We start from the raw sequence: 10,172 nt of genomic DNA, 5'->3' as shown, positions 1-10,172 counted from the left end.
AGACTAGAGCAGTATATCATTCTGTTCAGACTAGAGCAGTATATCATTCTGTTAAGACTAGAGCAGTATATCATTCTGTTAAGACTAGAGCAGTATATCATTCTGTTCAGACTAGAGCAGTATATCATTCTGTTCAGAGCAGAGCAGTATATCATTCTGTTCAGAGCAGAGCAGTATATCATTCTGTTCAGACCAGAGCAGTATATCATTCTGTTCAGACCAGAGCAGTATATCATTCTGTTCAGAGCAGTATATCATTCTGTTCAGACTAGAGCAGTATATCATTCTGTTCAGACTAGAGCAGTATATCATTCTGTTCAGACTAGAGCAGTATATCATTCTGTTCAGAGCAGTATATCATTCTGTTCAGAGCAGTATATCATTCTGTTCTATCATTCTGTTCAGACCAGAGCAGTATATCATTCTGTTCAGACCAGAGCAGTATATCATTCTGTTCAGACCAGAGCAGTATATCATTCTGTTCAGACCAGAGCAGTATATCATTCTGTTCAGACCAGAGCAGTATATCATTCTGTTCAGAGCAGTATATCATTCTGTTCAGACTAGAGCAGTATATCATTCTGTTCAGAGCAGTATATCATTCTGTTCAGAGCAGAGCAGTATATCATTCTGTTCAGAGCAGTATATCATTCTGTTCTATCATTCTGTTCAGACCAGAGCAGTATATCATTCTGTTCAGACCAGAGCAGTATATCATTCTGTTCAGACCAGAGCAGTATATCATTCTGTTCAGACCAGAGCAGTATATCATTCTGTTCAGACTAGAGCAGTATATCATTCTGTTCAGACCAGAGCAGTATATCATTCTGTTCAGAGCAGTATATCATTCTGTTCAGACCAGAGCAGTATATCATTCTGTTCAGACCAGAGCAGTATATCATTCTGTTCAGACCAGAGCAGTATATCATTCTGTTCAGACCAGAGCAGTATATCATTCTGTTCAGACTAGAGCAGTATATCATTCTGTTCTATCATTCTGTTCAGACCAGAGCAGTATATCATTCTGTTCAGACCAGAGCAGTATATCATTCTGTTCAGACTAGAGCAGTATATCATTCTGTTCAGACCAGAGCAGTATATCATTCTGTTCAGACTAGAGCAGTATATCATTCTGTTCAGACCAGAGCAGTATATCATTCTGTTCAGACTAGAGCAGTATATCATTCTGTTCTATCATTCTGTTCAGACCAGAGCAGTATATCATTCTGTTCAGACTAGAGCAGTATATCATTCTGTTCAGACCAGAGCAGTATATCATTCTGTTAAGACTAGAGCAGTATATCATTCTGTTCAGACCAGAGCAGTATATCATTCTGTTCAGACTAGAGCAGTATATCATCATTCTGTTCAGACCAGAGCAGTATATCATTCTGTTCAGACCAGAGCAGTATATCATTCTGTTCAGACCAGAGCAGTATATCATTCTGTTCAGACTAGAGCAGTATATCATTCTGTTCAGACCAGAGCAGTATATCATTCTGTTCTATCATTCTGTTCAGACTAGAGCAGTATATCATTCTGTTCAGACCAGAGCAGTATATCATTCTGTTCAGACCAGAGCAGTATATCATTCTGTTCTATCATTCTGTTCAGACCAGAGCAGTATATCATTCTGTTCAGACTAGAGCAGTATATCATTCTGTTCAGACCAGAGCAGTATATCATTCTGTTAAGACTAGAGCAGTATATCATTCTGTTCAGACCAGAGCAGTATATCATTCTGTTCAGACTAGAGCAGTATATCATTCTGTTCAGACCAGAGCAGTATATCATTCTGTTCTATCATTCTGTTCAGAGCAGTATATCATTCTGTTCAGACTAGAGCAGTATATCATTCTGTTCAGACCAGAGCAGTATATCATTCTGTTCTATCATTCTGTTCAGAGCAGTATATCATTCTGTTCAGACTAGAGCAGTATATCATTCTGTTCAGACTAGAGCAGTATATCATTCTGTTCAGAGCAGTATATCATTCTGTTAAGACTAGAGCAGTATATCATTCTGTTCAGACTAGAGCAGTATATCATTCTGTTAAGACTAGAGCAGTATATCATTCTGTTCAGACTAGAGCAGTATATCATTCTGTTCAGAGCAGAGCAGTATATCATTCTGTTCAGACTAGAGCAGTATATCATTCTGTTCAGAGCAGAGCAGTATATCATTCTGTTCAGACCAGAGCAGTATATCATTCTGTTCAGACCAGAGCAGTATATCATTCTGTTCAGAGCAGTATATCATTCTGTTCAGACTAGAGCAGTATATCATTCTGTTCAGACTAGAGCAGTATATCATTCTGTTCAGACTAGAGCAGTATATCATTCTGTTCAGAGCAGTATATCATTCTGTTCAGAGCAGTATATCATTCTGTTCTATCATTCTGTTCAGACCAGAGCAGTATATCATTCTGTTCAGACCAGAGCAGTATATCATTCTGTTCAGACCAGAGCAGTATATCATTCTGTTCAGACCAGAGCAGTATATCATTCTGTTCAGACCAGAGCAGTATATCATTCTGTTCAGAGCAGTATATCATTCTGTTCAGACTAGAGCAGTATATCATTCTGTTCAGAGCAGTATATCATTCTGTTCAGAGCAGAGCAGTATATCATTCTGTTCAGAGCAGAGCAGTATATCATTCTGTTCAGACTAGAGCAGTATATCATTCTGTTCAGACCAGAGCAGTATATCATTCTGTTCTATCATTCTGTTCAGACCAGAGCAGTATATCATTCTGTTCAGACCAGAGCAGTATATCATTCTGTTCAGACCAGAGCAGTATATCATTCTGTTCAGACCAGAGCAGTATATCATTCTGTTCAGACCAGAGCAGTATATCATTCTGTTCAGAGCAGTATATCATTCTGTTCAGAGCAGTATATCATTCTGTTCAGAGCAGAGCAGTATATCATTCTGTTCAGAGCAGTATATCATTCTATTCAGAGCAGTATATCATTCTGTTCAGAGCAGTATATCATTCTGTTCAGAGCAGTATATCATTCTGTTCAGAGCAGTATATCATTCTGTTCAGAGCAGTATATCATTCTGTTCAGAGCAGTATATCATTCTGTTCAGACTAGAGCAGTATATCATTCTGTTCAGAGCAGAGCAGTATATCATTCTGTTCAGAGCAGAGCAGTATATCATTCTGTTAAGACTAGAGCAGTATATCATTCTGTTCAGACTAGAGCAGTATATCATTCTGTTCAGAGCAGTATATCATTCTGTTCAGAGCAGAGCAGTATATCATTCTGTTCAGAGCAGAGCAGTATATCATTCTGTTCAGAGCAGAGCAGTATATCATTCTGTTCAGACCAGAGCAGTATATCATTCTGTTCAGACCAGAGCAGTATATCATTCTGTTCAGACCAGAGCAGTATATCATTCTGTTCAGAGCAGAGCAGTATATCATTCTGTTCAGACTAGAGAAGTATATCATTCTGTTCTATCATTCTGTTCAGACCAGAGCAGTATATCATTCTGTTCAGAGCAGAGCAGTATATCATTCTGTTCAGACCGGAGCAGTATATCATTCTGTTCTATCATTCTGTTCAGAGCAGTATATCATTCTGTTCAGACTAGAGCAGTATATCATTCTGTTCAGACCAGAGCAGTATATCATTCTGTTCAGACTAGAGCAGTATATCATTCTGTTCAGACCAGAGCAGTATATCATTCTGTTCAGACCAGAGCAGTATATCATTCTGTTCAGACCAGAGCAGTATATCATTCTGTTAAGACCAGAGCAGTATATCATTCTGTTCAGACTAGAGCAGTATATCATTCTGTTCAGACCAGAGCAGTATATCATTCTGTTCAGACTAGAGCAGTATATCATTCTGTTCAGACCAGAGCAGTATATCATTCTGTTCAGAGCAGTATATCATTCTGTTCAGACCAGAGCAGTATATCATTCTGTTCAGAGCAGAGCAGTATATCATTCTGTTCAGACCAGAGCAGTATATCATTCTGTTCAGACCAGAGCAGTATATCATTCTGTTCAGACTAGAGCAGTATATCATTCTGTTAAGACTAGAGCAGTATATAATTCTGTTCAGACCAGAGCAGTATATCATTCTGTTCAGACCAGAGCAGTATATCATTCTGTTCAGACCAGAGCAGTATATCATTCTGTTCAGACTAGAGCAGTATATCATTCTGTTAAGACTAGAGCAGTATATCATTCTGTTCAGACTAGAGCAGTATATCATTCTGTTCAGACCAGAGCAGTATATCATTCTGTTCAGAGCAGTATATCATTCTGTTAAGACTAGAGCAGTATATCATTCTGTTCAGACCAGAGCAGTATATCATTCTGTTCAGACCAGAGCAGTATATCATTCTGTTCAGACTAGAGCAGTATATCATTCTGTTCAGACCAGAGCAGTATATCATTCTGTTCTATCATTCTGTTCAGACTAGAGCAGTATATCATTCTGTTCAGACCAGAGCAGTATATCATTCTGTTCAGACCAGAGCAGTATATCATTCTGTTCTATCATTCTGTTCAGACCAGAGCAGTATATCATTCTGTTCAGACTAGAGCAGTATATCATTCTGTTCAGACCAGAGCAGTATATCATTCTGTTAAGACTAGAGCAGTATATCATTCTGTTCAGACCAGAGCAGTATATCATTCTGTTCAGACCAGAGCAGTATATCATTCTGTTCTATCATTCTGTTCAGAGCAGTATATCATTCTGTTCAGACTAGAGCAGTATATCATTCTGTTCAGACCAGAGCAGTATATCATTCTGTTCTATCATTCTGTTCAGAGCAGTATATCATTCTGTTCAGACTAGAGCAGTATATCATTCTGTTCAGACTAGAGCAGTATATCATTCTGTTCAGAGCAGTATATCATTCTGTTAAGACTAGAGCAGTATATCATTCTGTTCAGACTAGAGCAGTATATCATTCTGTTAAGACTAGAGCAGTATATCATTCTGTTCAGACTAGAGCAGTATATCATTCTGTTCAGAGCAGAGCAGTATATCATTCTGTTCAGACTAGAGCAGTATATCATTCTGTTCAGAGCAGAGCAGTATATCATTCTGTTCAGACCAGAGCAGTATATCATTCTGTTCAGACCAGAGCAGTATATCATTCTGTTCAGAGCAGTATATCATTCTGTTCAGACTAGAGCAGTATATCATTCTGTTCAGACTAGAGCAGTATATCATTCTGTTCAGACTAGAGCAGTATATCATTCTGTTCAGAGCAGTATATCATTCTGTTCTATCATTCTGTTCAGACCAGAGCAGTATATCATTCTGTTCAGACCAGAGCAGTATATCATTCTGTTCAGACCAGAGCAGTATATCATTCTGTTCAGACCAGAGCAGTATATCATTCTGTTCAGACCAGAGCAGTATATCATTCTGTTCAGAGCAGTATATCATTCTGTTCAGACTAGAGCAGTATATCATTCTGTTCAGAGCAGTATATCATTCTGTTCAGAGCAGAGCAGTATATCATTCTGTTCAGAGCAGTATATCATTCTGTTCTATCATTCTGTTCAGACCAGAGCAGTATATCATTCTGTTCAGACCAGAGCAGTATATCATTCTGTTCAGACCAGAGCAGTATATCATTCTGTTCAGACCAGAGCAGTATATCATTCTGTTCAGACTAGAGCAGTATATCATTCTGTTCAGACCAGAGCAGTATATCATTCTGTTCAGAGCAGTATATCATTCTGTTCAGAGCAGAGCAGTATATCATTCTGTTCAGAGCAGAGCAGTATATCATTCTGTTCAGACCAGAGCAGTATATCATTCTGTTCAGACCAGAGCAGTATATCATTCTGTTCAGACTAGAGCAGTATATCATTCTGTTCAGAGCAGTATATCATTCTGTTCAGACTAGAGCAGTATATCATTCTGTTCAGACCAGAGCAGTATATCATTCTGTTCAGACTAGAGCAGTATATCATTCTGTTCAGACCAGAGCAGTATATCATTCTGTTCAGACTAGAGCAGTATATCATTCTGTTCAGACCAGAGCAGTATATCATTCTGTTCAGACCAGAGCAGTATATCATTCTGTTCTATCATTCTGTTCAGACCAGAGCAGTATATCATTCTGTTCAGACTAGAGCAGTATATCATTCTGTTCAGACCAGAGCAGTATATCATTCTGTTAAGACTAGAGCAGTATATCATTCTGTTCAGACCAGAGCAGTATATCATTCTGTTCAGACTAGAGCAGTATATCATCATTCTGTTCAGACCAGAGCAGTATATCATTCTGTTCAGACCAGAGCAGTATATCATTCTGTTCAGACCAGAGCAGTATATCATTCTGTTCAGACTAGAGCAGTATATCATTCTGTTCAGACCAGAGCAGTATATCATTCTGTTCTATCATTCTGTTCAGACTAGAGCAGTATATCATTCTGTTCAGACCAGAGCAGTATATCATTCTGTTCAGACCAGAGCAGTATATCATTCTGTTCTATCATTCTGTTCAGACCAGAGCAGTATATCATTCTGTTCAGACTAGAGCAGTATATCATTCTGTTCAGACCAGAGCAGTATATCATTCTGTTAAGACTAGAGCAGTATATCATTCTGTTCAGACCAGAGCAGTATATAATTCTGTTCAGACCAGAGCAGTATATCATTCTGTTCTATCATTCTGTTCAGAGCAGTATATCATTCTGTTCAGAGCAGAGCAGTATATCATTCTGTTCAGACCAGAGCAGTATATCATTCTGTTCTATCATTCTGTTCAGAGCAGTATATCATTCTGTTCAGACTAGAGCAGTATATCATTCTGTTCAGACCAGAGCAGTATATCATTCTGTTCAGACCAGAGCAGTATATCATTCTGTTCAGACCAGAGCAGTATATCATTCTGTTCAGACTAGAGCAGTATATCATTCTGTTAAGACTAGAGCAGTATATCATTCTGTTCAGACTAGAGCAGTATATCATTCTGTTAAGACTAGAGCAGTATATCATTCTGTTCAGACTAGAGCAGTATATCATTCTGTTCAGAGCAGAGCAGTATATCATTCTGTTCAGACTAGAGCAGTATATCATTCTGTTCAGAGCAGAGCAGTATATCATTCTGTTCAGACCAGAGCAGTATATCATTCTGTTCAGACCAGAGCAGTATATCATTCTGTTCAGAGCAGTATATCATTCTGTTCAGACTAGAGCAGTATATCATTCTGTTCAGACTAGAGCAGTATATCATTCTGTTCAGACTAGAGCAGTATATCATTCTGTTCAGAGCAGTATATCATTCTGTTCAGAGCAGTATATCATTCTGTTCTATCATTCTGTTCAGACCAGAGCAGTATATCATTCTGTTCAGACCAGAGCAGTATATCATTCTGTTCAGACCAGAGCAGTATATCATTCTGTTCAGACCAGAGCAGTATATCATTCTGTTCAGACCAGAGCAGTATATCATTCTGTTCAGAGCAGTATATCATTCTGTTCAGACTAGAGCAGTATATCATTCTGTTCAGAGCAGTATATCATTCTGTTCAGAGCAGAGCAGTATATCATTCTGTTCAGAGCAGAGCAGTATATCATTCTGTTCAGACTAGAGCAGTATATCATTCTGTTCAGACCAGAGCAGTATATCATTCTGTTCTATCATTCTGTTCAGACCAGAGCAGTATATCATTCTGTTCAGACCAGAGCAGTATATCATTCTGTTCAGACCAGAGCAGTATATCATTCTGTTCAGACCAGAGCAGTATATCATTCTGTTCAGACCAGAGCAGTATATCATTCTGTTCAGAGCAGTATATCATTCTGTTCAGAGCAGTATATCATTCTGTTCAGAGCAGAGCAGTATATCATTATGTTCAGAGCAGTATATCATTATGTTCAGAGCAGTATATCATTCTGTTCAGAGCAGTATATCATTCTGTTCAGAGCAGTATATCATTCTGTTCAGAGCAGTATATCATTCTGTTCAGAGCAGTATATCATTCTGTTCAGAGCAGTATATCATTCTGTTCAGACCAGAGCAGTATATCATTCTGTTCAGAGCAGTATATCATTCTGTTCAGACTAGAGCAGTATATCATTCTGTTCAGACTAGAGCAGTATATCATTCTGTTCAGAGCAGTATATCATTCTGTTCAGAGCAGAGCAGTATATCATTCTGTTCAGAGCAGAGCAGTATATCATTCTGTTCTATCATTCTGTTCAGACCAGAGCAGTATATCATTCTGTTCAGACCAGAGCAGTATATCATTCTGTTCAGACCAGAGCAGTATATCATTCTGTTCAGACCAGAGCAGTATATCATTCTGTTCAGACCAGAGCAGTATATCATTCTGTTCTATCATTCTGTTCAGACCAGAGCAGTATATCATTCTGTTCAGACCAGAGCAGTATATAATTCTGTTCAGACCAGAGCAGTATATCATTCTGTTCTATCATTCTGTTCAGAGCAGTATATCATTCTGTTCAGACTAGAGCAGTATATCATTCTGTTCAGACCAGAGCAGTATATCATTCTGTTCAGACTAGAGCAGTATATCATTCTGTTCAGACCAGAGCAGTATATCATTCTGTTCAGACCAGAGCAGTATATCATTCTGTTCAGACCAGAGCAGTATATCATTCTGTTAAGACCAGAGCAGTATATCATTCTGTTCAGACTAGAGCAGTATATCATTCTGTTCAGACCAGAGCAGTATATCATTCTGTTCAGACTAGAGCAGTATATCATTCTGTTCAGACCAGAGCAGTATATCATTCTGTTCAGAGCAGTATATCATTCTGTTCAGACCAGAGCAGTATATCATTCTGTTCAGAGCAGAGCAGTATATCATTCTGTTCAGACCAGAGCAGTATATCATTCTGTTCAGACCAGAGCAGTATATCATTCTGTTCAGACTAGAGCAGTATATCATTCTGTTAAGACTAGAGCAGTATATAATTCTGTTCAGACCAGAGCAGTATATCATTCTGTTCAGACCAGAGCAGTATATCATTCTGTTCAGACCAGAGCAGTATATCATTCTGTTCAGACTAGAGCAGTATATCATTCTGTTAAGACTAGAGCAGTATATCATTCTGTTCAGACTAGAGCAGTATATCATTCTGTTCAGACCAGAGCAGTATATCATTCTGTTCAGAGCAGTATATCATTCTGTTAAGACTAGAGCAGTATATCATTCTGTTCAGACCAGAGCAGTATATCATTCTGTTCAGACCAGAGCAGTATATCATTCTGTTCAGACTAGAGCAGTATATCATTCTGTTCAGACTAGAGCAGTATATCATTCTGTTCTATCATTCTGTTCAGACTAGAGCAGTATATCATTCTGTTCAGACCAGAGCAGTATATCATTCTGTTCAGACCAGAGCAGTATATCATTCTGTTCTATCATTCTGTTCAGACCAGAGCAGTATATCATTCTGTTCAGACTAGAGCAGTATATCATTCTGTTCAGACCAGAGCAGTATATCATTCTGTTAAGACTAGAGCAGTATATCATTCTGTTCAGACCAGAGCAGTATATCATTCTGTTCAGACTAGAGCAGTATATCATTCTGTTCAGACCAGAGCAGTATATCATTCTGTTCTATCATTCTGTTCAGAGCAGTATATCATTCTGTTCAGACTAGAGCAGTATATCATTCTGTTCAGACCAGAGCAGTATATCATTCTGTTCTATCATTCTGTTCAGAGCAGTATATCATTCTGTTCAGACTAGAGCAGTATATCATTCTGTTCAGACTAGAGCAGTATATCATTCTGTTCAGAGCAGTATATCATTCTGTTAAGACTAGAGCAGTATATCATTCTGTTCAGAGTAGAGCAGTATATCATTCTGTTCAGACTAGAGCAGTATATCATTCTGTTCAGACTAGAGCAGTATATCATTCTGTTCAGAGCAGAGCAGTATATCATTCTGTTCAGACTAGAGCAGTATATCATTCTGTTCAGAGCAGAGCAGTATATCATTCTGTTCAGACCAGAGCAGTATATCATTCTGTTCAGACCAGAGCAGTATATCATTCTGTTCAGAGCAGTATATCATTCTGTTCAGACTAGAGCAGTATATCATTCTGTTCAGACTAGAGCAGTATATCATTCTGTTCAGACTAGAGCAGTATATCATTCTGTTCAGAGCAGTATATCATTCTGTTCTATCATTCTGTTCAGACCAGAGCAGT

The sequence above is a fragment of the Oncorhynchus keta genome, unplaced genomic scaffold (genome assembly GCF_023373465.1).
Source record: "Oncorhynchus keta strain PuntledgeMale-10-30-2019 unplaced genomic scaffold, Oket_V2 Un_contig_5395_pilon_pilon, whole genome shotgun sequence".
In the NCBI taxonomy this organism is placed as follows: Eukaryota; Metazoa; Chordata; class Actinopteri; order Salmoniformes; family Salmonidae; genus Oncorhynchus; species Oncorhynchus keta.
This window is presented reverse-complemented; position numbering follows the sequence as displayed.